Source organism: Arachis hypogaea, chromosome 11, assembly GCF_003086295.3.
Source record: "Arachis hypogaea cultivar Tifrunner chromosome 11, arahy.Tifrunner.gnm2.J5K5, whole genome shotgun sequence".
NCBI classification, from domain to species: domain Eukaryota; kingdom Viridiplantae; phylum Streptophyta; class Magnoliopsida; order Fabales; family Fabaceae; genus Arachis; species Arachis hypogaea.
This window is the reverse complement of record NC_092046.1, coordinates 39719595-39744620: the sequence shown is the minus strand read 5'-3', so window position 1 is coordinate 39744620 and position 25026 is coordinate 39719595. Positions and strand designations below refer to the sequence as shown.

At 38.8% G+C, this 25026-nt stretch overlaps 2 non-coding genes across 2 annotated transcripts; both read right to left on the bottom strand.

Annotated features, from left to right (window-relative positions):
- Positions 1-8680: 8680 nt before the first annotated feature.
- On the bottom strand, positions 8681-8784 carry LOC112725223 (small nucleolar RNA R71). Its single transcript, XR_003164345.1, has one exon. It is a non-coding gene; the product is annotated as a small nucleolar RNA R71 (small nucleolar RNA).
- Positions 8785-15127: 6343 nt separating this feature from the next.
- LOC112724712 (small nucleolar RNA R71) lies at positions 15128-15235 on the bottom strand. Its single transcript, XR_003163861.1, has one exon. It is a non-coding gene; the product is annotated as a small nucleolar RNA R71 (small nucleolar RNA).
- Between the last annotated feature and the right edge of the window lie 9791 nt (positions 15236-25026).

Below are 25026 nucleotides of genomic sequence, written 5' to 3'. Positions count from 1 at the left end.
TGCCTTAACATTGGCAAGTGGTGGTAATTTTTCAATTACCTCTATTTTTTCTTGATCCACCTCTATTCCCTTATTTGAAATTTTATGCCCAAGGACAATCCCTTCAGTCACCATAAAGAGACATTTTTCCCAGTTTAAAACCAGGTTGGTCTCTTGGCATCTTTTCAGAACTAGTTTCAGGTGATCAAGACAGGAGCTGAATGAGTCTCCATATACTAAGAAGTCATCCATGAAGACTTCCAGAAATTTTTCCACCATATCAGAGAAAATAGAGAGCATGCATCTCTGGAAGGTTGCAGGCGCATTACACAGCCCAAACGGTATCCTTCTATAAGCAAACACTCTAGATGGACATGTGAATGCTGTTTTCTCTTGATCCTGGGGATCTACTGCAATCTGGTTATAGCCTGAGTAGCCATCCAAAAAGTAGTAATAATCATGACCTGCCAGTCTTTCTAGTATCTGGTCTATGAATGGTAAAGGAAAATGATCCTTTCTGGTGGCTGTATTGAGCCTTCTGTAGTCAATACACATGCGCCACCCTGTAACTGTTCTTGTTGGAACCAGTTCATTCTTTTCATTATGAACCACTGTCATGCCTCCCTTTTTGGGGACAACTTGAACAAGGCTCACCCAGGGGCTATCAGAAATAGGATAAATAATCCCAGCCTCCAGTAATTTGGTGACCTCTTTCTGCACCACTTCCTTCATGGCTGGATTTAACCGCCTCTGTGGTTGAACTACTGGTTTAGCATTATCCTCCAATAAGATTTTGTGCATGCATCTAGCTGGGCTTATGCCCTTAAGGTCACCTATGGACCACCCAAGAGCTGTCTTGTGTGTCCTTAGCACTTGAATCAGTGCTTCCTCTTCCTGTGGATTTAAAGCAGAGCTTATGATCACTGGAAAAGTGTCACCTTCTCCCAGAAATGCATATTTCAGGGATGGTGGTAATGGTTTGAGCTCGGGTTTAGGAGGTTTTTCCTCTTCCAGAGGAAATTTCAGAGGCTCTTTTATTTCCTCTGAATCCTCCAAATAAGGCTGAACATCTTTAAAGATGTCTTCCAACTCTGATTCGAGACTCTCAGCCATGTTGATCTCTTTTACCAAAGAGTCAATAAGATTAACTTTCATGCAGTCTTTTGATGTGTCTGGATGCTGCATGGCTTTGATAGCATTCAACTTAAACTCATCCTCATTGACTCTCAGGGTTATTTCCCCCTGTTGGACATCAATGAGAGCACTCTTGTGCTCCTCCATTTCCAGCACTACAAAGTCAGTGGGAAAGGTGAATGGCCCAACTCTGAGAATCATGTCTTCAATCACGCCTGATGGGTATTTAATGGAGCCATCAGCAAGTTGGAGACATATCCGGGTTGGTTTAACTTCTTCAGTTAAACCAAGCTTTCTGATAGTGGATGCAGGTATTAGGTTGATGCTTGCCCCAAGATCACATAAAGCTGTCTTGGTGCAATTACCTTCTAATGTGCATGGTATCAGAAAACTCCCAGGGTCTTTAAGCTTTTCAGGAAAGCTTTTCAGAATGACTGCACTGCATTCTTCAGTGAGGAGAACTCTTTCAGTTTCTCTCCAATCCTTCTTATGACTCAAGATCTCTTTCATGAACTTGGCATAAGAAGGTATTTGCTCAAGTGCCTCTGCAAATGGAATCTTTATTTCAAGAGTCCTGAGATAATCTGCAAAGCGAGCAAATTGCTTATCCTGCTCCTCTTGGCGGAGTTTTTGAGGATAAGGTATCTTGGCTTTATATTCCTCAACCTTAGTTGCTGTAGGTTTATTTCCTACAGAAGTGGTTGAAGAAGCCTTTTTAGATGGGTTGTCATCAGCACTTGTGTGTGTCTGATCCCTCACTGGCAATTGAGTGCCAGAGTTAGAAGCTGGAGTGACGTTAGACGCCAGCTCCTCATCTGTTCCTGGCGTCTGAATGCCAGAACTGTGCTTCTTTTGGGCGTTCAACGCTAGATCCTTGCTTGTTTCTGGCGTTGAACGCCAGTCCTGAGCATGGTCTAGGAGTTCAGCGCCAGCCTTCCACCCAATTTCTGGCGTTTTAGCACCAGAATCATTTTTCCCTGGGCTCTTACTGTCCTTAGGTGGATTTTGGGTGGTTTGCTCATTTCTTGGCTTCTTGCTGCCTTGAGGTGGGGTATTTAATGTCTTCCCACTTCTTAATTGAACTGCTTGGCATTCTTCTGTTATTTGTTTTGACAGCTGCTGCTTTGTTTGCTTCAATTGTTCTTCCATATTTATATTAGCCATCCTTGTCTCTTGTAGTCTATCCTTGAATTCGGCTAACTGCTTTGTTAGAAAGTCCAATTGCTGATTGAATTCAGCAGCTTGTTTTACAAGACTGAGTTCAGCAGTTACTGTTTTAACCTCTTCTTTCATGGAAGGGTCACTGCTTAGTTACAGATGCTGATTTCTGGCAACTGTATCAATGAGCTCTTGAGCTTCTTCAATTGTCTTTCTCATGTGGATAGATCCACCAGCTGAGTAATCTAGAGACATCTGAGCTCTTTCTGCAAGCCCATAGTAGAAGATGTCTAACTGAACCCACTCTGAAAACATTTCAGAGGGCCATTTTTGTAGCACCTCTCTGTATCTCTCCCAGGCATCATAAAGAGATTCATTATCTCCTTGTTTAAAGCCTTGGATGTCCAGCCTTAGCTGTGTCATCCATTTTGGAGGAAAGTATTGATTCAGAAATTTTTCTGTCAGCTGTTTCCATGTCCTTATGCTGGCCTTAGGTTGGTTATTTAACCACCTCTTAGCTTGGTCTTTTACAGCAAATGGAAATAGTAATAATCTGTAGACATCCTGATCTACTTCTTTATCATGTACTGTGTCAACAATCTGTAAAAACTGTGCCAGAAACTCTGTAGGTTCTTCCTGTAGAAGACCGGAATACTGGCAACTTTGCTGCACCATGATAATGAGCTAAGGATTCAACTCAAAGCTACTAACTCCAATGGAGGGTATGCAGATACTGCTCCCATATGAAGCAGTAGAAGGGTTAGCATATGACCCCAGAGTCCTCCTGGACTGTTCATTTCCGCTTAGGTCCATGATGGAGAAAGGGAGATGATGTAAAATAGAAGAAAAATATTTTTATTTATTTAATTATTTATTTATTTTGAAAACAAAATAAATTAAAATAAATAAAAATGGGTGAAGATTTTCGAAAAAAAATGAGGAGAGAGAGAGTGGTTAGGAAATTTTGAAAAGGATATGATGATTTTTGAAAAAGGTTTTAAATTTTGAAATAAAAATCTGAATTTTAAAGGTAAATTTCGAAAATTTACTTTAAAATAGAGAGAGAAGATATTTTTGAATTTAAAGAGGAGAGAGAAAAATAATAAGATAGCACAAGATTTAAAATTTTTTTTAGATCTAATGCTCCTTGTTTTCGAAAATTTTGGAGGGAAAACACCAAGGAACACCAAACTTAAAAATTTTAAGATCAAGACACAAGGAAAACTCAAGAACACTTTGAAGACTCAAAAGAGCACAAGAACATGAAGAAAGAACACCAAACTTAAAATTTTTAGAAAACCAAACTAAAATTTTCGAAAAAAAACAAAGAAAAATCAACAAGAAAACACCAAACTTAAAGTTTGGCACAAGATTTATTCAAAGAAAAATTATTTTTGAAAAAGATTTTAAAAATAGGATAGCCAATTACTAAGAACATAAGCACCACGCTCTAGCTAATTGAGCTATAAATTTAAAGTGTTTTAACAAGGTATAAATAATAAAAGTCTCTAAACCAAAAAGAAAAATTTTTCCTAATCTAAGCAACAAAATAAACCGTCAGTTGTCCAAACTCAAACAATTCCCGGCAACGGCGCCAAAAACTTTGTGCACGAAATTGGAAATCACAGTTCTTCACAAATTCACACAACTAACCAGCAAGTGCACTGGGTCGTCCAAGTAATACCTTACGTGAGTAAGGGTCGATCCCACGGAGATTGTTGGCTTGAAGCAATCTATGGTTATTTTGTAACTCTTAGTCAGGAAAACAATAAAATAATTCACTTATCAAATTTGATTGCAAGGAATAAAAGGGCAGAACACAAATTATACTTGTATGCAATGATGGAGAATATGTTGGAGTTTTGGAGATGCTTTGTCTTCTGAAATTCTGCTTTCCTCTGTTTCTGATTCACGCATGTATGTCCTCCTATGGCAAGCTATGTGTTGGTGGATCACCGTTGTCAATGGCTACCATCCATCCTTCCAGTAAAAAGGGTCTAGGTGCGCTGTCACCGCACAGCTAATCATTTGCAGGTTCTCAATCGTACCGGAATAGGATTTACTATCCTTTTGCGTCTGTCACTACGCCCAGCACTCGTGAGTTTGAAGCTCGTCATAGTCATTCAATCCCTGAATCCTACTCGGAATACCACAGACAAGGTTTAGACTTTCCAGATTCTCTTGAATGCTGCCATCAATCTAGCTTATACCACGAAGATTCCGATTAAGAGATCTAAGAGATATTCATTCATTCTACAGTGGAACGTAAGTGGTTGTCAGGCACGTGTTCGTGGAGGAATGATGATGATTGTCACGTTCATCACATTCATATTGAAGTGCGAATGGATATCTTAGATAGGAACACGCATGTTTGAATGGAAAACAGAAATACTTGCATTAGTTCATCGAGACACAGCAGAGCTCCTCACCCCCAACAATGGAGTTTAGAGACTCATGCCGTTAAAAAGTACAAAGTTTAGATCTAAAATGTCATGAGATACAAAATAAATCTCTAAAAGTTGTTTAAATACTAAACTAGTAACCTAGGTTTATAGAAAATGAGTAAACTATGATAGATGGTGCAGAAATCCACTTCTGGAGCCCACTTGGTTTGTGCTAGGGCTGAGACTTAAGCTTCTCATGTGCATGGGCTGTTTTGGGCATTCAACGCCAGGTTGTAACCTGTTTCTGGCGTTGAACTCCAACTTGTAACTTGTTTCTGGCGCTGGACGCCAGACTGCAACATGGAACTGGCGTTGAATGCCAGTTTATGTCGTCTATCCTTGAGCAAAGTATGGACTATTATCTATTGCTGGAAAGTCCTGGATGTCTACTTTCCAACGCAATTAGAAGCGCGCCATTTGGACTCCTGTAGCTCCAGAAATTCCATTCCGAGTGCAGAGAGGTCAGAATCCAACAACATTAGCAGTCCTTTTTCAGCCGAATCAGATTTTTGCTCAGCTCCCTCAATTTCAGCCAAAAAATACCTGAAATTACAGAAAAACACACAAACTCATAGTAAAGTCCAGAAATATGAATTTTGCCTAGAAACTAATGAAAATAAACTAAAAACTAACTAAAACATACTAAAAACTATATGAATTTAACCCCAAAAAGCGTATAAAATATCCGCTCATCACTCAGCCCCAGCACACACCAAGTGGGCCCCAGAGGTAGATTTCTGCATCATTTACTCATTTCTGTAAACCCTAGTAACTAGTTTAGTATAAATAGGACTTTTTACTATTGTATTTACAGGCTCTTTGATTAGTTTTATGCTATCTTAGACCTTTAGGGGGGCTGGCCATTTGGCCATGCCTGAACCTTCATCACTTATGTATTTTCAACGGTAGAGTTTCTACACACCATAGATTAAGGTGTGGAGCTCTGCTGTTCCTCAAAGATTAATGCAAAGTACTACTGTTTTTCTATTCAATTCAGCTTATTCTGCTTCTAAGATATTCATTCGCACTTCAATATGATGGATGTGATGATCGTGACAGTCATCATCATTCTCACTTATGAACGCGTGCCTGACAACCACCTCCGTTCTACCTTAGATTGAATGGATATCTCTTGGATATCTAATACAGGGGACCGAGTCCGAGATATTAGAGTCTTCGTGGTATAAGTTAGAACCCATGGATGGCCATTCCTGAGATCCAGAAAGTCTAAACCTTGTCTGTGGTATTTCGAGTAGGATCTGGGAAGGGATGGCTGTGATGAGCTTCAAACTCGCGAGTGCTGGGCATAGTGACAGACGCAAAAGGATCAATGGATCCTATTCCAGTATGATCGAGAACCGACAGATGAATAGCCGTGCCGTGACAGAGCATCTTGGACCATTTTCACTGAGAGGACGGGAAGTAGCCATTGACAACGGTGATGCCCAACATACAGCTTGCCATGGAAAGGAGTAGGATTGATTGGATGAAGACAGCAGGAAAGCAGAGATCAGAGGAACGAAAGCATCTCTATACGCTTATCTGAAATTCTCACCAATGAATTACATAAGTACCACTATCCTATTTTATATTTTATTTATTTTCATCCACTATAATTTCTTAATACAATTTAATCCGCCTGACTGAGATTTACAAGGTGACCATAGCTTGCTCCAAGCCGACAATCTCCGTGGGATCGACCCTTACTCACGTAAGGTTTATTACTTGGACGACCCAGTGCACTTGCTGGTTAGTTGTACGAAGTTATGAAACAGATATAAGATCATGAACGTGCGTATTGAGTTTTTAGCGCCGTTACCAAGGAATAGAATGATCACGATTTCGCACACCAAGTTTTTGGCGCCGTTTCCGGGGATTGTTCGAGTTTGGACAACTGACGGTTCATCTTGTTGCTCAGATTAGGTAATTTTGTTTTATTTTTAAGCTTTTTATTTCTTATTTTTGAAAAATACAAAAAAAAATTTTCTTTTTCGTTTTTCCCAAAATAAATTTCGAAAAAAAAAACCAAAAAATTAACAAAATCATAAAATCAAAAAAATATTTTTGTGTTTCTTGTTTGAGTCTAGAGTCAATTTTTAAGTTTGGTGTCTTACATGTGTTTCTTTTTTTTTCAAGATTTTTCGAAAATTCATTATATGTTCTTCATGATCTTCAAGTTGTTCCTAGCCAGTCTTCTTGTTTGATCTTTATATTTTCTTGTTTTGTGTCTTTTCTTGTTTTTCATATGCATTTTTAATTTGTTAGTGTCTAAAGTTTGAAAATTTTTAAGTTTGGTGTCTTGCATGTTTTTCTTTTCTTAAAACTTTTCAAAAATAAGTCTTGATGTTCATCTTGATCTTCAAAGTGTTCTTGGTGTTCATCTTGACATTCATAGTGTTCTCAAAATTTTCATGCATTGTGTCAATTTTATGTTTTTCTCTCTCATCATTAAAAAATAAAAAAAATATCTTTTCCTTATTTTACTCAAAATTTTCGAAAATATGATTTGATTTAGTCAAAAAGTTTTTTAATTTAATTGTTTCTTATGAATCAAATCAAATTTTCAATTTAAAAAATCCTATCTTTTCAAAATCTTTTTCAAAAATTAAATCTTTTTCATTTTTCCTTCATATTTTCGAAAAGTTTTTAAATTTGATTTTCAAAATCTTTCTCTTATTTTATTTCTTAATTAGCAATTAATGTGATTGATTCAAAAATATTAAGTTGTTACTTGCCTATTAAGAAAGGTTCAATCTTTAAATTTTAAAATCTTATCTTTTAGTTTCTTGTTAGTCAAGTAATCAACTTTAGTTTTCACAATTAAATCTTTTCAAATCATTATCATATCTTTTTCAATTTCAATCATATCTTTTTCAAAATCAATTTCAAAATCTTTTCTAACTTCTTATCTTTTTAAAATTGATTTTCAAATCTTTTTCAATCAATCTTATCTTTTTGTTTCAATCATATCTTTTTAAATTTAAAGCATATCTTTTTCAGAAACAAATTTCAAATCTTTTTCAATCAATCATATCTTTTTGTTTCAATCATATCTTTTTCAAAACTGCCCAACTAACTCTCTACCTTTAATTTTCGAAAATTCCGTCCCTTTTTTTCAAAATTTCATTTTAATTAACTAATTGTTTTAATTTTAATTTAATTTTAATTTTTAATTTCGAAATTTAACTTTAAATTTTATTTTTATTTTAATTAATTTTCGAAAATTTCTCTCTCTCATCTTCTTCTATTTATTTAATTACTTACTAACACTTCTCTTCATCTCATATCTCTGCTCATATCCTCACCCTTGTGTTTGGATTATCCATTCTTCTTCACTCTTATTCCCTTTCTTCTTCTACTAACAATAAGGAACCTCTTTACTGTAACATAGAGGATTCCTCTTCTTTTCTTGTTCTCTTCTCTTTCATACGAGCAGGAACAAGAAAAAGGGTATTCTTATTGAAGCTGATCCAGAACCTGAAAGGACTCTGAAGAGAAAACTAAGAGAAGCTAAATTACAACAATCCAGAGACAACCTTACTGAAATTTTCGAACAAGAAAAGGAGATGGCAGACACACCTAACAACAATAATGCAAGGAGGATGCTTGGTGACTTTACTGCACCTAATTCTAATTTACATGGAAGAAGCATCTCAATCCCTGCCATTGGAGCAAACAATTTTGAGCTTAAACCTCAATTAGTTTCTCTGATGCAACAGAACTGCAAGTTTCATGGACTTCCATCTGAAGATCCTTTTCAGTTCTTAACTGAGTTCTTGCAGATCTGTGATACTGTTAAGACCAATGGGGTTGATCCCGAGGTCTACAGGCTTATGCTTTTCCCGTTTGCTGTAAAAGACAGAGCCAGAATATGGTTGGACTCTCAACCTAAGGATAGCCTGAACTCTTGGGATAAGCTGGTCACGGCTTTCTTAGTCAAGTTCTTTCCTCCTCAAAAGCTTAGTAAGCTTAGAGTGGATGTTCAAACCATCAGACAGAAAGAAGGTGAATCCCTCTATGAAGCTTGGGAGAGATACAAGGAACTGACCAAAAGGTGTCCTTCTGACATGCTCTCAGAATGGACCATCCTGGATATATTCTATGATGGTCTGTCTGAATTAGCTAAGATGTCATTGGATACTTCTGCAGGTGGATCCATTCACCTAAAGAAAATGCCTGCAGAAGCTCAAGAACTCATTGACATGGTTGCTAATAACCAGTTCATGTACACTTCTGAGAGGAATCCTGTGAGTAATGGGATGCCTCAGAAGAAGGGGGTTCTTGAAATTGATACTCTGAATGCCATACTGGCTCAGAATAAAATATTGACTCAACAAGTCAATATGATTTCTCAGAGTCTGAATGGAATGCAAGCTGCATCCAACAGTACTCAAGAGGCATCTTCTGAAGAAGAAGCTTATGATCCTGAGAACCCTGCAATAGCAGAGGTGAATTACATGGGTGAACCCTATGAAAATACCTATAATCCCTCATGGAGAAATCATCCAAATCTCTCATGGAAGGATCAAAAGCCTCAACAAGGCTTTAATAATGGTGGAAGAAACAGGTTTAGCAATAGCAAGCCCTTTCCATCATCCACTCAGCAAAAGACAGAGAGTTCTGAGCAGAATCCATCTAGCTTGGCAAATATAATCTCTGATCTATCTAAGGCCACTCTAAGTTTCATGAATGAAACAAGGTCCTCCATTAGAAATTTGGAAGCACAAGTGGGCCAGCTGAGTAAAAGGATCACTGAAATCCCTCCTAGTACTCTCCCAAGCAATACAGAAGAAAATCCAAAAGGAGAGTGCAAGGCCATTGAAATGACCATCATGGCCGAAACCACAAAAGAGGAGGAGGACGTGAATCCCAGTGAGGAAGACCTCCTGGGACGTCCAGAGATCAATAAGGAGTTTCCCTCTGAGGAACCAAAGGAATCTGAGGCTCATCTAGAGACCATAGAGATTCCATTGAACCTCCTTATGCCATTCATGAGCTCTGATGAGTATTCTTCTTCTGAAGAGAATGAAGATGTTACTGAAGAGCAAGTTGCCAAGTACCTTGGTGCAATCATGAAGCTAAATGCCAAATTATTTGGTAATGAGACTTGGGAAGATGAACCTCCCTTGCTCACCAATGAACTGAGTGATCTGGATTAACTGAGATTGCCTCAGAAGAAACAGGATCCTGGAAAGTTTTTAATACCTTGTACCATAGGCACCATGACCTTTGAGAAGGCTCTATGTGATCTTGGGTCAGGGATAAACCTCATGCCACTCTCTGTAATGGAGAAACTGGGAATCTTTGAGGTGCAAGCTGCCAGAATCTCATTAGAGATGGCAGACAACTCCAGAAAATAGGCTTATGGACAGGTAGAGGACGTGTTAGTAAAGGTTGAAGGCCTTTACATCCCTGCTGATTTCATAATCCTAGACACTGGGAAGGAAGAGGTTGAATCCATCATCCTTGAAAAACCCTTCCTAGCCACAGCAAGAGCTGTGATTGATGTGGACAGAGGAGAGTTGTTCCTTCAACTGAATGAGGACTACCTTGTGCTTAAAACTCAAGGTCTTCCTTCTGTAACCATGGAGAGGAAGCATGAAAAGCTTCTCTCAGTACAGAGTCAAACAAAGCCCCCACAATCAAACTCTAAGTTTGGTGTTAGGAGGCCTCAGCCAAACTCTAAGTTTGGTATTGGGAATCTATAAAATTGACCTGATCACCTGTGTGGCTTAGTGAGAGCCCACTGTCAAGCTATTGACATTAAAGAAGCGCTTGTTGGGAGGCAACCCAATGTTATTTAATATATTTTATTTTATTTTCTCTTTGTTATTTCATGATTTATTAGGTTCATGATCATGTGAAGTCACAAAATAAATCCAAAAATTAAAAACAGAATCAAAAACAGCAGAAGAAAAAATCACACCCTGGAGGAAGGACTTACTGGCGTTTAAACGCCAGTAAAGAGCATCTGGCTGGTGTTCAACGCCAGAACAGAGCATGGAGCTGACGCTGAATGCCAGAAACAAGCATGAAGCTGGCGTTCAATGCCAAAAATATGCTGCATATGGGCGTTGAACCCCCAGAACAAGCATCACTTCGGCGTCTAAACGCCAGAAATGCATGCAAAGGCATTTTACATGCCTAATTGGTGCAGGGATGTAAATCCTTGACACCTCAAGATCTGTGGACCCCACAGGATCACCTCAGGATCTGTGGATCCCACAGGATTCCCACATACCTCCACTCACTTTCTGATGAGTGGATAATTTATACGCTTTTTGGCATTGTTTTTAGCATGTTTTTAGTAGGATCTAGTTACTTTTAGGGATGTTTTCATTAGTTTTTATGTTAAATTCATATTTCTGGACATTACTATGAGTTTGTGTATTTTTCTGTGATTTCAGGTATTTTCTGGCTGAAATTGAGGGACTTGAGCAGAAATCAGATTCAGAGGTTGAAGAAGGACTGCTGATGCTGTTGGATTTTGACCTCCCTGCACTCAAAGTGGATTTTCTGGAGCTACAGAACTCGAAATGGCGCGCTTTCAATTGCGTTGGAAAGTAGACATCACGGGATTTCCAGCAATATATAATAGTCCATACTTTGGCCAAGAATAGATGACGTAAATTGGTGTTCAACTCCAGCTTCCTGCCCAAATCTGGCGTCCAGCGCCAGAAAAGGATCCAAAACCAGAGTTGAACGCCAGAAATGGATCAAAACCTGGCATTTAACTCCACAAATGGCCTCTGCACGTGCAACACTTAAAGCTCAGCCCAAGCACACACCAAGTGGGCCCCGGAAGTGGATTTATGCATCAATTACTTACTCATGTAAACCCTAGTAGCTAGTTTATTATAAATAGGACCTTTTACTAGTCTTTTTGACATCCTGGATCCTGGATTGTATTTTAATCCTGTGATCACGTTTTGGGGGCTGGCCATCTCGGCCATGCCTGGACCTTTCACTTATGTATTTTCAACGGTAGAGTTTCTATACTCCATAGATTAAGGTGTGGAGCTCTGCTGTTCCTCAAAGATTAATGCAAAGTACTACTGTTTTCTATTCAATTCATCTTATTTCGCTTCTAAGATATCCATTCGCACCCAAGAACGTGATGAAGGTGATGATTATGTGTGACGCCCATCACCATTCTCCCCTATGAACACGTGCCTGACAAACACTTCCGTTCTACATGAAATAAGCTAGAATGAATATCTCTTAGATCTCTTAATCGGAATCTTCGTGGCGTAAGCTAGAATGATGGCGGTGTTCAAGAGAATCCGGAAAGTCTAAACCTTGTCTGTGGTATTCCGAGTAGGATTCAATGATTGAATGACTGTGACGAGCTTCAAACTCGCGAGTGCTGGGCGTTAGTGACAGACGCAAAAGGAAGGTGAATCCTATTCCAGCATGATCGAGAATCGACAGATGATTAGCCGTGCTGTGACAGAGCATGTGAGCATATTTTTCACTGAGAGGAGGGGATGTAGCCACTGACAACGGTGATGCCCTTGCATAAATCCAGCCATAGAAAGGAGTAAGACTGATTGGATGAAGGTAGCAGGAAAGCAGAGGTTCAGAGGAACGAAAGCATCTCCATTCGCTTATCTGAAATTCCTACCAATGAATTACATAAGTATTTCTATCCCTATTTTATTATATTAAATTCGAAAACACCATTATCTATTTATATCTGCCTAACTGAGATTTGCAAGGTGACCATAGCTTGCTTCATACCAACAATCTCCGTGGGATTCGACCCTTACTCACGTAAGGTATTACTTGGATGACCCAGTGCACTTGCTGGTTAGTTGTATCGAAGTTGTGAACCATGGTATTGGCACCATGTTCTTGGCGCCATTGCCAGGGAAAGAAAGAGCCATGAATTTTACATAATTAAAGTGTAATCACGATTACGCGTACCAAGTTGCTCATGTTGCCAGGGATTGTTCGAGCCTGGACATCACAATTTCGTGCACCAAGTTTTTGGCGCCGTTGCCGGGGATTGTTCGAGTTTGGACAACTGACCGTTCATCTTGTTGCTCAGATTAGGTACTTTTCTTTTTATTTTCAAAAACTTTTCAAAAATCTTTCATAAATTTCTCATCTGTTTTCGAAAAAAAATTTATTCAAAATTTTTAAAGAATGAATTCTAGTGTTTCATGAGGCATGTGAAGCCTGGCTGGCTATAAAGCCATGTCTAAACTCTTTTGGACTGAGGCTTCCTAATCATCATCACAAGAGCAAGCTAGTTGTTGCCAATAAAATTTATTGTTGTATGTATGAGAGGTATCTGCTGAAGCTTGGCTGGCCATTGGCCATGTCTAGTGTTTTGGACCGGAGCTTTCATTGAAAGCTTGGCTGGCTAGTGAGCCATGTCTAATTGCTGGACTGAAGCTTTAGACTAAGAATGCAAGATTCCTGAAATTCATATTAAAAATTTTGGAATCCTTATTTTCCTTTTTCAATTAATTTTCGAAAAAAAAAATCCAAAAAAATTAGAAAATCATAAAAATCAAAAATATTTTTTGTGTTTCTTGTTTGAGTCTTGAGTCATGTTATAAGTTTGGTGTCAATTGCATGTGCATCTTGCATTTTTCAAAAATTTCATGCATTCATAGTGTTCTTCATGATCTTCAAGTTGTTCTTGGTAAGTCTTCTTGTTTGATCTTGATGATTTTTTGTTTTGTGTCTTTTCATGTTTATCATATGCATTCTTGAATTCTTAGTGTCTAAGCATTAAAGAATTCTAAGTTTGGTGTCTTGCATGTTTTCTTTGCATTAAAAATTTTTCAAAAATATGTTCTTGATGTTCATCATGACATTCAAAGTGTTCTTGGTGTTCATCTTGACATTCATAGCATTCTTGCATGCATCACATGTTTTGATCTAAAATTCTCATGCATTGCATCATTTTTCTTGTTTTTCTCTCTCTTCATTAAAAATTCAAAAATCAAAAAAATATCTTTCCCTTTTCTCTCTCATCAAATCCGAAAATTTGAGTTGACTTTTTCAAAATTTCTTAAAATCAAGTTGTTTCTTATGAGTCAAATCAAAATTTCAATTTGAAAATCTTATCTTTTTCAAAATCTTTTTCAAAAAATCAAATCTTTTTCAAAATTCTTAGTTATTTTTGAAAATTCCAAAAATATTTTTCAAAAATCTTTTTCTTATTTTTATACCAAATTTTCGAAAATAACAATAACAATTAATGTTTTGATTCAAAAATTTCAAGTTTGTTACTTGCTTGTTAAGAAAGATTCAAACTTTGAGTTCTAGAATCATATCTTGTGATTTCTTGTGAATCAAGTCATTAATTGTGACTTTAAAAATCAAATCTTTTTCAAAAACTAATTTCTATCATATCTTTTCAAAAATATCTTCTCATCTTATCTTTTTTCAAAATATCTTTTCTAACCTCCTAACTTCTTATCTTTTCAAAATTTGTTTCAACTAACTAACTAACTTTTTGTTTGTTTCTTAACTTTTTCAAAACTACCTAACTAACTCTCTCTCTCATTTTCGAAAATATCTCCCCCCTTTTTTCAAAATTTCTTTTTAATTTATTAATTATTTTAATTTTTAAATCTTAATTTTCGAAAATTACTAACATTTTTCAAAAACTATTTTCAAAAATCACTAACTCTTTTTCAAAAATTGTTTTCAAAAATTCTCCCTCTCCCATCTTATTCTATTTATTTATTCATCTACTAACATCTTATCTCACATCTCAACCCTCCTCACAGTTGTGTTTCTTCCATTATATTACATTCTTTGTCTCCCCCTCTTCTTCTACTCACACAAGGATCCCTATACTGTGGTATAAAGGATCCATATTATTATTATTATTTTTTCTGTGCCCTCTTCTTTGTCATATGAGCAGGAGCAAGGATAAGAACATTCTTGTAGAAGCAGATCCAGAACCTGAAAGGACGCTAAAAAGGAAACTAAGAGAAACTAAATTACAACAATCCAGAGATAACCTTTCAGAAATTTTCGAACAGGAAGAGGAGATGGTAGCCGAAAATAATAATAATGTAAGGAAGATGCTTGGTGACTTTACTGCACCAAATTCCAATTTACATGGAAGAAGCATCTCCATTCCTGCCATTGGAGCAAGCAACTTTGAGCTGAAACCTCAATTAGTTTCTCTGATGCAGCAGAACTGCAAGTTTCATGGACTTCCATCTGAAGATCCTTTTCAGTTCTTAACTGAAGTCTTGCAGATATGTGATACTGTTAAGACTAACGGAGTAGATCCTGAAGTCTACAGGCTCATGCTTTTCCCTTTTGCTGTAAGAGACAGAGCTAGATTATGGTTGGATTCTCAACCCAAAGACAGCCTGAACTCTTGGGATAAGCTGGTCACGGCTTTCTTAGCCAAGTACTTTTCTCCTCAAAAGCTGAGCAAGCTTAGAGCTGATGTTCAAACCTTCAGACAGAAAGAAGGTGAATTCCTCTATGAAGCTTGGGAAAGATACAAACAGTTGACCAAAAAGTGTCCTTCTGACATGCTTTCAGAATGGACCATCCTGGATATATTCTATGATGGTTTATCTGAGCTATCAAAGATATCACTGGACACTTCTGCAGGTGGATCCGTTCACCTAAAGAAAACGCCTGCAGAAGCTCAAGAACTCATTGACATGGTTGCTAATAACCAGTTCATGTACACTTCTGAAAGGAATCCTGTGAGTAATGGGACGCCTATGAAGAAGGGAGTTCTTGAAGTTGATACTCTGAATGCCATATTGGCTTAGAATAAAATATTGACTCAGCAAGTCAATATGATCTCTCAGAGTCTGCATGGAATGCAAGCTGCATCCAACAGTACTCAAGAGGCTTCTTATGCAGAAGAAGCTTATGATCCTGAGAACCCTGCAATAGCAGAGGTAAATTACTTAGGTGAACCTTATGGAAACACCTATAACTCATCATGGAGAAATCACCCCAATTTCTCATGGAAGGATCAAGAGCCTCAACAAGGCTTTAATAATGGTGGAAGAAACAGGTTTAACAATAATAAACCTTTTCCATCATCCACTCAGCAATAGACAGAGAACTCTGAACAAAATGCTTCTGATTTAGCAAATCTAGTCTCTGATCTATCTAAGGCCACTGTAAGTTTCATGAATGAAACAAGATCTTCCATTAGAAATCTGGAAGCACAAGTGGGCCAGCTGAGTAAAAGGATCACTGAAATCCCTCCCAGTACTCTCCCAAGCAATACAGAAGAGAACCCAAAACGAGAGTGCAAGGCCATTGACATAAGCAAAATGGCCGAACCCAAAGAGGGAGAGGAGGACGTGAATCCCAAGGAGGAAGACCTCCTGGGACGTCCAGTGATCAATAAGGAGCTTCCCTCTGAGGAACCAAAGGACTCTGAGGCTCATCTAGAGACCATAGAGATTCCATTGAACCTCCTTATGCCCTTCATGAGCTCTGATGAATATTCCTCTTCTGAAGAGAATGAGGATGTTACTGAAGAGCAAACTGCCAAGTTTCTTGGTGCAATCATGAAGCTGAATGCCAAATTATTTGGCATTGATACTTGGGAAGTTGAACCTCCCTTGTTCATCAATGAACTATGTGATCTGGATCAACTGACATTGCCTCAGAAGAGACAGGATCCTGGAAAGTTCATAATACCCTGCACCATAGGCACCATGATCTTTAAGGCTCTGTGTGACCTTGGTTCAGGAATAAACCTCATGCCCCTCTCTATAATAGAGAAACTGGGAATCTATGGGGTGCAAGCTGCTAAAATCTCATTAGAGATGGCAGACAGTTCTAGAAAATAGGCTTATGGACAAGTAGAGGACGTGTTAGTAAAGGTTGAAGGCCTTTACATCCCTGCTGATTTCATAGTCCTGGATACTGGAAAGGAAGAGGATGAATCCATCATCCTAGGAAGACCTTTCCTGGCCACAGCAAGAGCTGTGATTGATGTTGACAGAGGTGAAATAGTGCTTCAATGGAATGAGAACTCCCTTGTGTTTAAAACTCAAGGATCTCCCTCTGCAACCATGGAGAGGAAGCAGAAAAAGCTTCTCTCAAAGCAGAGTCAACCAGAGCCCCCACAGTCAAACTCTAAGTTTGGTGTTGGGAGGCCACAACCAAACTCTAAGTTTGGTGTTGAACTCTCATATCCAAACTCTAAGTTTGGTGTTGGAGAGTCTCAACAAAGCTCTGCACATCTGTGAGGCTTCATGAGAGCCCACTGTCAAGCTATTGACATTAAAGAAGCGCTTGTTGGGAGGCAACCCAATTTTTATTTATCTAACTATATTTTTCTTAGTTATATGTCTTTGTAGGTTCATGATCATGTGGAGTCACAAAATAAATATAAAAATTAAAAACGGAATCAAAAACAGCAGAAGAAAAATCACACCCTGTAGGAGCATCTGTCTAGCGTTCAGCGCCAGAACAGAGCATGGTTCTGGCGCTGAACGCCCAAAATGGGCAGCTTCTGGGCGCTGAACACCAGAACAGGCATGGTTCTGGCGTTCAACGCCAGAAATGGCACACAAATGGGCGTTGAACGCCCAAAATGGTCACCAACCTGGCGCTGAACGCCTAGAGTTAGGTGCAAAGGCATTTTTGCATGCCTAATGGGTGCAGGGATGTAAATCCTTGAACACCTCAGGATCTGTGGACCCCACAAGATCCACTCAGGATCTGTGGACCCCACAGGATCCGTGGACCCCACAGGATCCCCACCTACCTCCACTCACTTCTTCTCACCACTTTCTTTCACACAACCCCATAAACACTCTCCCCCATAAAACTACCTCATAAACTCCACCTACCTTCAAAAATTCAAAACCAATTTCCCACCCAAACCACCCATATGGCCGAAACCTTCACCCCCTCTCTTCCCTATATAAAGCCCTCCATTCTTCATCAAATTCACACAACACACCCCTCTACACCCTTCTTGGCCGAACCACATCACCCTCTCCCTCCCCTTCATTTCTTCTTCTTCTTCATCTATTCTCTCTTTTATTGCTCGAGGGTGAGCAAAATTCTAAGTTTGGTGTGGTAAAAGCATAAGCTTTTTGTTTTTCCATTACCATTGATGGCACCTAAGACCGGAGAATCCTCTAGAAAGGGGAAAGGGAAGACAAGAGCTTCCACATCCGAGTCATGGGAGATGGAAAGGTTCATCTCCAAAGCCCATCAAGACCACTTCTATGATGTTGTGGCCAAGAAGAAGGTGATCCCTGAGGTCCTGATGCACATAAACTAGTTATGCTACGATTTAGGAAATTGCACGATCGGCAAAATTCCTACCGGCAAGTGCACCGGTTATCGTCAAGTAAAAACTCACAATAGAGTGAGGTCGAATCCCACAAGGATTGGTTGATTGAGCAATTCAGATTAGAAGTGTGTTCTAGTTGAGCGGAATCAAGATTTAGATGAGAATTGCGGAATGTAAAATTGGCGGGAAAAGTAAATGACAAGAAATTGAAATGGCGGAATCTTAAATTGCAATGAATTAAAGAGCATAAGCTAAATTGCTGAAATTAAAAGGGAATGGGGGTGATTGCATGAATTTAGTTGCAGAATGTAAAGAGAAAGTGGAAATGAGAAATGGGGAATTCATTGGGTTATAGGAGATATTGAGATCTCCGAATCAAAACATGTTTATCTCTTCCTCAACCAATGCGTTCATTAAATTTTGCTTGGCAATCTTATATGATTGGATCCCAATCCCTTGGCTCACTAATTCTCTCTAAAAACAAACAAATTCCCAATCCCTTGGTTTAAATGTTCATAAGAAGAGATGATGCTCGATCACTGATTATACCACACAGCTTCATGAACCACAATTTGGTAGGATTACATGTCACAATATCCATCCAAACCCCAATCCAATTCACTGTGAGAAAGCTTCTCTAGCATGAATCCTCCATTCCTTTCCCAAGGTTCCGAAGGATTCCAATTATGGGTAGTTTCTTTCCCAAGACAACTACCCAATGGAATTAGATCGAGAAGCTTTCTAACAAAATTCAAGAGAAAAGATTGAAGAAGAAGATAAACTATTATTGATTCATTGAATTACAATAGAGCTCCCTAACCCAATGAAAGGGGTTTAGTGAGTCATAGCTCTGAATTCAATTACAAAGATATGAAAACTAGCTCAATGCCCCAAAAGTAAAAGTCCTCCCTAACTTAAATTCTATCCTATTTATACACTTTCTATATTGAGCTTCTGTTATGTTTCTTGGGCTTTGAGGCCTCTCCCTGCTTTCCTTTTGCTTTGGGTTTATGATCCATAATTTTGATGAGGCTGCTGATCCAAATTCTGTAACATTCATTGAGCCAACTTAGTGATAATCAAATAATAATACATGACTCAACAAATTGAAATTTCAGACTCATCAATCCTTCAGGCCCAATCCCATAAACCATGATATTCAATTGGGTTTCATGCCAGAGTAAGTTTAAGTTAATGTTTGTGCTCAAAGACTAACTTAAACCGCAATATTTTTGGCCCAGAAACCTTTTCCAAGAGTGGCGTTTAAGTTGCAGTTTAAGCTTAAACTGCAGCTTAAACGCCAGACACTTCCAGTGAAGCCTTTTGTAGAAGCACGTTTAAGCTTCAGTTTAAGGTTAAACTGAAGCTTAAACGTGGAAATGGAAGAAGGCAGCCCTGGAGAGTCATGTAGTCGAACACGTTTAAGCTTCAGTTTAAGGTTAAACTGAAGCTTAAACGTGGAGATAGGAAGGGCAGCCCTGGAGGTTGAACACGTTTAAGCTCCAGTTTAAGGTTAAACTGGAGCTTAAACGTGGAAGAGGAGAAAGCCATCCTGGAGGTCGAACACGTTTAAGCTCCAGTTTAAGGTTAAACTGGAGCTTAAACGTGGAAGAGGAGAAAGGTAGCCCTGGAGGTGTCGAACACGTTTAAGCTCCAGTTTAAGGTTAAACTGGAGCTTAAACGTGGAAATGGAGAAAGCAACCCTGGAGGAGAAACTTGGTCGAACACGTTTAAGCTCCAGTTTAAGGTCAAACTGGAGCTTAAACGTGGAAATGGCTCCCTGGTGCTTTTCCCCTTTCTGGCGTTTAACCTCCAGTTTAAGGTTAAACTGGAGGTTAAACGTGGAACTGCCCTCCTTGGTGCTCTTCTCACTTCTGGCGTTTAACCTCCAGTTTAAGGTCAAACTGGAGGTTAAACGTGGAAATGCTTCTTTGGTGAGACTTCCATTCTGGCGTTTAACCTCCAGTTTAAGGTTAAACTGGAGGTTAAACTTCAGTTTCAGCATTTCTTAGCCTTCATGATTCTGGCGTTTAAGCTCCAGTTTAGGCTTAAACTGGAACTTAAACTCCACATGTGATATTCAAGCTTCCTTTATTGACTTTGTTGCTTCCTTGCCTAGCCTCTTCTTCCCTGAAATCATCCAAACAATTGCATCAAAGTCTTGCAAAATTTCATGAGAAATCTTCCATTCATAGCATTCAAGTAATATAACTAAAAACTCATGGAATTTGCATCAAAATCATACTGTTTGGATGGTTCATTGCTTTGTTATTCATTTAACCATTCTTGGTTACTTTAAGCTCAAGAAAATGCATAAAACCACTAAAACTAACAAAAAAATGCTAGTGAAACTAGCCTAAGATGCCTTGGCATCAGGTCCCTTTCAAACTCAAAAGAAATGAGTATCCGGAGATCCGACATGAAATTCAAAGAAGAGGTTGGGAAGTTCTAACAAATCCCATCCAACAAGTCGGCATCCTAATGGTTCAAGAGTTCTATGCCAATGCATAGATCACCAAGAACCATGATCAAAGTAAGAACCCGGATCCAAAGAACTATGTTACAATGGTTCGGGGGAAATACTTGGATTTTAGTCCGGAAAATGTGAGGTTGGCGTTCAACTTGCCAAACATGGAAGAGAACGCACGCCCCTACACAAGGAGAGTCAACTTTGATCAAAGGTTGGACCAAGTCCTTATGGACATATGTGTAGAAGGAGCTCAATGGAAGGTTGACTCCAAAGGCAAGCCGGTTCAACTAAGAAGATTGGACCTCAAGCCTGTAGCTAGAGGATGGTTGGAGTTCATTCAATGCTCAATCATTCCCACTAGCAACCGGTCTGAATTTACTATAGACCGGGCCATCATGATCCATAGCATCATGATTGGAGAAGAGGTGGAAGTTCATGAGATTATACCTCAAGAACTCTACAAGGTGGTTGACAAGTCCTCCACCATGGCAAGGTTAGCCTTTCCTCACCTCATTTGCCACCTATGCAATTCGGCTGGGATTGACATAGAGGGAGATATCCTCATCAAAGAGGACAATCCCATCACTAAGAAAAAGATGGAGCAAGCAAGAGAGCCCAGTCATGGAGCTCAAGAGGCGCAAGAAGCTCATTTCCATGAGATCCCTGAGATGCCTCAAATGCACTTTCCTCCACAAAACTATTGGGAGCAAATCAACACCTCCCTAGGAGAATTGAGTTCCAATATGGGACAACTAAGGGTGGAACATCAGGAGCACTCCATCATGCTTCATGAAATAAGAGAAGATCAAAAAGCAATGAGGGAGGAGCAACAAAGACAAGGAAGAGACATAGAAGAGCTCAAGGACATCATTGGTTCCTCAAGAAGGAAACGCCACCATCACTAAGGTGGATTCATTCCTTGTTCTTATTTCTTCTGTTTTTCGTTTTCTATGTTATGTGTTTGTCCATGTTTGTGTCTTCATTACATGATCATTAGTAGTTAGTAACTTTGTCTTAAAGTTATGAATGTCCTATGCATCCATCACCTCTCTTAAATGAAAAATGTTTTAATTCAAAAGAACAAGAAGTACATGAGTTTCGAATTTATCCTTGAACTTAGCTTAATTATATTTATGTGGTGACAATGCTTCTTGTTTTCTGAATGTATGCTTGAACAGTGCATATGTCTTTTGAAGTTGTTGTTTAAGAATGTTAAATATGTTGGCTCTTGAAAGAATGATGACTAGGAGACATGTTATTTGATAATCTGAAAAATCATAAAAATGATTCTTGAAGCAAGAAAAAGCAGCAAAGAATAAAGCTTGTAGAAAAAAAAATAGGCAAAAAAAAAATAGAAAAAAAAAATAATAAATAGAAAGAAAAAGCAAGCAGAAAAAGCCAAAAGCTCTTAAAACCAAGAGGCAAGAGCAAAAAGCCAATAACCCTTAAAACCAAAAGGCAAGGGCAAATAAAAAGGATCCCAAGGCTTTGAGCATCAGTGGATAGGAGGGCCTAAAGGAATAGAATCCTGGTCTAAGCGGCTAACCCAAGCTGTCCCTAACCATGTGCTTGTGGCGTGTAGGTGTCAAGTGAAAACTTGAGACTGAGCGGTTAAAGTCAAGGTCCAAAGCAAAAAAAAAAAGAGTGTGCTTAAGAACCCTGGACACCTCTAATTGGGGACTTTAGCAAAGCTGAGTCACAATCTAAAAAGGTTCACCCAATTATGTGTCTGTGGCATTTATGTATCCGGTGGTAATACTGGAAAACAAAGTGCTTAGGGCCACGGCCAAGACTCATAAAGAAGCTGTGTTCAAGAACCATCATACTGAACTAGGAGAGTCAATAACACTATTCGAAATCTGAAGTTCCTATAGATGCCAATCATTCTGAACCTCAATGGATAAAGTGAGATGCCAAAACTATTCAAGAGGCAAAAAGCTATAAGTCCCGCTCATATGATTGAAGTTCTGTTTCATTGATAGTTTGGAATTTATAGTATATTCTCTTCTTTTTATCCTATTTGATTTTCAGTTGCTTGGGGACAAGCAACAATTTAAGTTTGGTGTTGTGATGAGCGGATAATTTATACGCTTTTTGGCATTGTTTTTAGTATGTTTTTAGTAGGATCTAGTTACTTTTAGGGATGTTTTCATTAGTTTTTATCTTAAATTCACATTTCTGGACTTTACTATGAGTTTGTGTGTTTTTCTATGATTTCAGGTATTTTCTGGCTGAAATTGAGGGACTTGAGCAGAAATCAGATTCAGAGGTTGAAGAAGGACTGCTGATGCTGTTGGATTCTGACCTCCCTGCACTCAAAGTGGATTTTCTGGAGCTACAGAACTCGAAATGGCGCGCTTCCAATTGCGTTGGAAAGTAGACATCCAGGGATTTCCAGTAATATATAATAGTTCATACTTTGGCCAAGAATAGATGACATAAACTGGCATTCAACGCCAGCTTCCTGCCTAAATCTGGCGTCCAGCGCCAGAAAAGGATCCAAAACCAGAGTTGAATGCCAGAAATGGATCAAAACCTGGCGTTCAACTCCACAAATGGCCTCTGCATGTGCAACACTTAAAGCTCAGCCCAAGCACACACCAAGTGGGCCCCGGAAGTGGATTTATGCATCAATTACTTACTCATGTAAACCCTAGTAGCTAGTTTATTATAAATAGGACCTTTTACTAGTCTTTTTGATATCCTGGATCCTGGATTGTATTTTGATCCTGTGATCACGTTTTGGGGGCTGGCCATCTCGGCCATGCCTGGACCTTTCACTTATGTATTTTCAACGGTAGAGTTTCTACACTCCATAGATTAAGGTGTGGAGCTCTGCTGTTCCTCAAAGATTAATGCAAAGTACTACTGTTTTCTATTCAATTCATCGTATTTCGCTTCTAAGATATCCATTCGCACCCAAGAACGTGATAAAGGTGATGATTATGTGTGACGCTCATCAGCATTCTCCCCTATGAACACGTGCCTGACAAACACTTCCGTTCTACATGAAATAAGCTAGAATGAATATCTCTTAGATCTCTTAATCGGAATCTTCGTGGCGTAAGCTAGAATGATGGCGGTGTTCAAGAGAATCCGGAAAGTCTAAACCTTGTCTGTGGTATTCCGAGTAGGATTCAATGATTGAATGACTGTGACGAGCTTCAAACTCGCGAGTGCTGGGCGTTAGTGACAGACGCAAAAGGAGGGTGAATCCTATTCCAGCATGATCGAGAACCGACAGATGATTAGCCGTGCTGTGACAGAGCATGTGAGCATATTTTTCACTGAGAGGAGGGGATGTAGCCACTGACAACGGTGATGCCCTTGCATAAAGCCAGCCATGGAAAGGAGTAAGACTGATTGGAGGAAGGTAGCAGGAAAGCAGAGGTTCAGAGGAACGAAAGCATCTCCATTCGCTTATCTGAAATTCTTACCAATGAATTACATAAGTATTTCTATCCCTATTTTATTATATTAAATTCGAAAACACCATTATCTATTTATATCTGCCAACTGAGATTTGCAAGGTGACCATAGCTTGCTTCATACCAACAATCTCCGTGGGATTCGACCCTTACTCACGTAAGGTATTACTTGGACGACCCAGTGCACTTGCTGGTTAGTTGTATCGAAGTTGTGAACCATGGTATTGGCATCATGTTCTTGGCGCCATTGCCAGGGAAAGAAAGAGCCATGAATTTTACATAATTAAAGTGTAATCACGATTACGCGTACCAAGTTGCTCATGTTGCCAGGGATTGTTCGAGCCTGGACATCACAATTTCGTGCACCACTTTCCCTCCTCATAATCCTATATCACTCTCTCTCTCTCCATTCACAGTCATCCCTTCTGTTTTCCATTCACCACTCACATCCATACACCCCACCTACCTTCAAAATTCAAAATCTCTTTCCCACCCAAGCCCACCCATATAGCCGAATACACACATCCCTCCATCTCCTCCATATCTTCTTCTTCTTCTACTATTCTTTCTTCTTTTGCTTGAGGGCGAGCAACATTCTAAGTTTGGTGTGGTAAAAGCATAGCTTTTTTTATTTTTCCATAACCATTGATGGCACCTAAGGCCAGAGTAACCTCTAGAAAGAGGAAAGGGAAGACAAAGCACCATTGGTTCTTCAAGAAGAGGAAGACGCCACCCTCACTAAGGTGGACTCATTCCTTAATCTCCTTGTTTATTTATTTTTCTGTTGTTTTTCGATTTTTAAGCTTTATGTTTTATTTATATTTATGTCTTATTACATGATCATTAGTGTCTAAGTGTCTATGCCTTAAATTTATGAATATGAATCCATCACCTCTCTTAAATGAAAACTGTTCTAAAAACAAAAGAATAAGAAGTACATGGTTCCGAATTCATCCTTGAAACTAGTTTAATTATTTTGATGTGGTGACAATACTTTTTGTTTTCTGAATGTATGCTTGAACAGTGCATATGTCTTTTGAAGTTGTTGTTTATGAATGTTAAATATGTTGGCTCTTGAAGAATAAGGAAAAAGGAGACATGTTATTTGATAATCTGAAAAATCATAAAAATGATTCTTGAAGCAAGAAA